The sequence below is a fragment of the Palaemon carinicauda genome, chromosome 12 (genome assembly GCF_036898095.1).
Source record: "Palaemon carinicauda isolate YSFRI2023 chromosome 12, ASM3689809v2, whole genome shotgun sequence".
Classification (NCBI taxonomy): domain Eukaryota; kingdom Metazoa; phylum Arthropoda; class Malacostraca; order Decapoda; family Palaemonidae; genus Palaemon; species Palaemon carinicauda.
In genome coordinates this window covers 27,626,054-27,631,053 of record NC_090736.1, presented here as the reverse complement: position 1 = coordinate 27,631,053, position 5,000 = coordinate 27,626,054, and positions in this window count along the sequence as shown.

Below are 5,000 nucleotides of genomic sequence, written 5' to 3'. Positions count from 1 at the left end.
GCAAACGGTTATAACTTCCGATGATTTATTAATTCATCGAGAGAGAGAGAGAGAGAGAGAGAGAGAGAGAGAGAGAGAGAGAGAGAGAGAGAGAGAGAGAGAGAGATCCAACAAAGGAGGGAAGTTGGTGCTTTAGGGCTTTCCCACTTTCTAATAAAATTTCTTTTTCTTGTTGAAGAGAAAGATGGCGACAGAAAGATTCCTCATCTTTAGTTTCTCCACTTGAATCACTTAATAATGAGTGTAAATGGGTATTATTATTATTATTATTATTATTATTATTATTATTATTATTATTATTATTATTATTATTATTATTATTATTATTCAAATTATAGTTATTATTATTAATATTATTATTTTTATTATTGTTATTATTATCATTATTACTATTGTAATTCAAACTATAGTTATTATTATTATTATTATTGTTATTATTGTTATTATCATTGTTACTATTATTATTATCATTATTATTATTATTATTATTATTATTATTATTATTATTATCATTAGCCAAATTGCAACCCTAGTAAGAAATATAAGAAGATACTGAACTAAGTGTAGCAAGAGGAAAACCAGTCTACTTTGAATAAAGGAAAAAAAAAGAAATACAAAATTAAGAAAGAAACTATTTAAAAAAATAACAAATACGAAACGGAGATCAACAATTGATATTGGGAAATGCATCTGTACCTCGTTTTATCTTTTGAAGTTCTACTCTATCATAAAGATCTTAACACCATGTGTTCACAAGTGAAAAGAAAAGTTCAAGAAATTAATGACTATAGCCTATATCTTATAGTGTATTATTCATTCTTGGAATATCTGAATGGAAAGGATGATATTTGAGATGGTTTGGGCTTGCTGTTCGCACACCCGCAGAGAGATTAGTTAACCAAACTTTCAAATGAGCTCCGCAAGGCACTAGAAGTGTTAGAAGCCCTAGACCTACATGGCTGATGACCATGAAGAGTGAAGTATGAGATGGTGAATGGAGAAGTAATGATTTAAAAGCTCAAGAAAAAGACGACTGGCGAAATCTGACCGAGGCCCTTTGCATCAATAGGCGCAGCAGGTGATGATGATGATGAAAGGATGATACATATTTTTTTGTTTTAATTAATAACACTGGTTACAAAGAAATTGAGGCAAGCACAAAAATACTTGTCTTTACCTAACTTGGGGGTGCTGAATTCAAATTTGAAATATGTTTTTACTCATCACCTCTAGATTTTTTTATATATGCATAGTGTGCATTTTGTGAATATGCGGTACATAAAGGCATATATGCATTCTGGGTTAATTCTAATATTATGAGACTTATGGCTTATTTTCTAGTTATTATGCACTATATGTAAGTGATTGCATTACATTATATATATAATTACTTATCAAGACGGATTTTGGCAGTTAGGGCAGCAGGTCTCAATCCACACCCAGTAGTGCTCTTGCAGTCATTGGAAGAGGTTGTCTCGCAGGTGGCACAGGAGGTTGGAGTCCCTCAACTATCGTGTTACACATCTTTTGGGTAGCTAAATATTAGTATTACATTTTCCAATGCACATTTTATTGCCTTGCATATGATTTAGTTTTGCTTTGTTATATTTTCAGATTCTCCAATGGCTTCAAGCACGTCAAAAAATCGAGGAGGCCTCAACAAGGCAAATTCTTTCTGCTACGTGTGTGGGGACTTCACAACAGTTACACAACGTCTAACCATCACTTCCCTCCTCATAACCGCCTACTTTCACTATTTTGATTGTAAAATTGGTGACCAGGACAAGTTTTGGGCTCCACACATCTGATGTAAACCATGCTACAATGGACTAACTGCATGGTTTAATGGCAAGAAAGTGACTTTCAACTTTTCCATCCCAATGGTTTGGAGAGAACAACGAAGTTACGCAGATGATTGTTATTTTTTTTAAACTAATATAACTGATTTCAGTGCATCTTCTAGGAAAAAGATCAAATATCCCAACCTTCCATCTGCTATGAGATCCGTTCCCCATTCAGATGATCTTCCTGTACCCACACCTCCAGTAAATAAGGATCTTCTTTCCCCACCAGATGAAGAAATGCCTTCAAGGGAGGATTCTGCCGAGTCAATATCTTTGGAAGATATTTAGTCTACATACTCAGGAACAAGTGGCAACGAGCCACACTGGATCACGCAAGAAGACCTGAATGATCTTGCTCGTGATTTGTATCTGTCAAAACAGCAGTCAGATCTCTTGGTTTCTCGGCTTAAACAGTGGAACCTAGTCCAGGAAGAGGTAAGGATCACCAGTTTCAGGAATCGGAACAAAGACCTTTCTTCCTTTTTCGACATGGAAAACAAGTTGTGCTACTGCACAAACATAACTGGCTTGTTCACGTCCCTTGGTTTGCCACATAATCCTTCAGACTGGAGTTTTTTCATAGACTCTTCCCAGCAAAGTCTCAAGGCTGTGCTTCTGCACAACGGGAATAAATATCCCAGCATTCCCATTGCACACTCTGTCCATCTAAAGGAGTCCTATGACAATATGGAGCTTCTTTTAGAAGCTATTTAGTACAGCGAGCACCAATGAAGTTTATGTGGGGACCTCAAGGTTATTGGTCTTCTTATGGGTATGCAAGCAGGCTTCACAAAGTACTGTTGTTTTCTCTGTCTCTAGGATAGTCGAGCTGTATCCCAGCATTACAAGCAGAAAGACTAGGGGTCTAGATTAACTCTTGTTCATGGCGAACACAGCGTCAAGGGAAATCCTCTGGTGGACATGAATAAGGTGCTTCTTCCTCCTCTTCACATCAAGCTTGGTTTGATGAAGAATTTCGTGAAGGCGTTGGACAAAAATGGTGCTGCCTTCCAACACTTGTCTACTGTGTTCCCATATGTTAGTGCTGCTAAGCTCAAAGAGGGCATCTTTGTCGGACCTCAGATCCGAGAAGTGCTGAGGGATACTGATTTGGAGGAGCTTCTTAACTTAAAGGAACTGAGAGCATGGGAAGCATTCAAGTCAGTCTGTAGTGGCTTCCTCTGTAACACACCCGTACCAGATTACCAAGCCTGTATTGAAAAGTTGCTAAAGTCTTACGAGGATATGGGGTGCCAAATGTCACTCAAGATTCATTTTCTCCATTCACACCAAAACTTCTTCCCGCCAAACCTTGGAGCAGTGAGTGATGAACATGGAGAAAGATTTCACCAAGACATTACGAAAATGGAGAGCAACCATGAAGGCAAAAGGAACCACGGCATAATGGGAGACTTCTGCTGGATACTCTTGCGTGACATCCCGAAGGCAAAATACACCAGATCTTCGAAGAAAACACACCATTGACTGTCTGTGGTACTATGAATTGTGTAATTGTGTCATCCAAGTATATTGATTCAATCAGTGTTCTTTATCTATACTGTTTTATCTGTTATAAGCTGCTGCAACTCTTGAAATGTGCACATATATTCTCTGTTTATACTAAAATGAGACTATTTAAAAGCCAGAAAACTAGAGGTGATAGAGCAAAACTATATATTGATTTGAATTCAGCATACCCAAATTAGCAAAAAAACATCTATCTCCATTTTTGCCTAAGACCAATTTTTTTTTTTTTTTTTTTTTTTTTTTTTTTTTTTTTTTTAAATCAGTGTAATTAGCCAATTTAATAATGGCACCAAATCTAGATCAGGGATGTGGCATCTGAAAGACCTAAAGTATCTGTTCAATAATTCAAGTGACAATAAGTTACTGAAGACTAAACCAGTATATAATGTTAAAGGCACAGCAGCATTAAAACAATCCCTCAAGGTGGATAGAGCTACAAATATCTTGGAATTCTTAATATGGAATTCTCTGAGCAATAAAGGAATGATAGACCAGGCATGCCTCTCACATGTGAATTAACTACAATGCTAAAAACCCCGTAATTTTAATTGGAAATTCTCCGCAAAAATGTATTGTTTTCAGCCGTATTTCAGTAAAATACAGGCGACCGTAATTTTTACCCTACTTTGTTATTATGTTTCACTGGTTGGTGACCGTAACATCACTCCATAACGTCAATATATCCATTTTTAAAACGTTAAATACATGATAAAATTTATTCCTTGATTTTTACCGTTTTTTACGGCAATTTACCAAGTGTATATACGAAAACAGTACTTCATATGAGTTACATTTATTTAAACGTCACCATTGAAAAAATTCTGAGTGGTTGATATCCTATATCCCTTTATACCCATTGTATAATGGAAATAAACATATTATTATTATTATTATTATTATTATTATTATTATTATTATTATTATTATTATTATTATTATTATTATTATTATTATTATTACTTCGTATATTTTACGCTAAATCTATAACACGAAAAACAACAATGTGAATGGGAATGGGAATTATGACCTATAAGGGAAACTTGTATGGCGATGTCATCAAACGAACGTGTTTAGCCGTTAACTACCGACTCGCTAGTGATTGCGCAGCAACCGGATATTCTATGAGACTTTTCATGTATATAACCAGTCATTCCTTTTTCATTTGGAAATATCATTTCATAATTGTATCACTATTCTCTCTCTCTCTCTCTCTCTCTCTCTCTCTCTCTCTCTCTCTGTAATGAAAATGAGAACTGCATTAACATGCAGATAAATTCTCATTATGTTGCTCGCGAATTCTTAGAAATATAGCCTGGTTACCCTCATTCTTAAAAGCCATAAAAGTTATTTCCATTTGCATAAGTGCACAGTGTCTGTTATTAGGAGAAAGGAAACATTACCCTATGCGTCACACTTACTTCCAGGATAATTGAAAAAGAAAAAGGACACACCCTAAATTGCTTAGCTTGGCCCATTTTGCTTTTAGAAGGTTGCTCTCATAAGTGGTTTTCCTAGATGAGATATTTTGTCTTCATACAAATCACTTCATCAATGAAGTGATTACGATATGAATATCAGCATCATCATCATCATCATCATCAGCGGTAACTAGTCCAATGCAGAACAAAG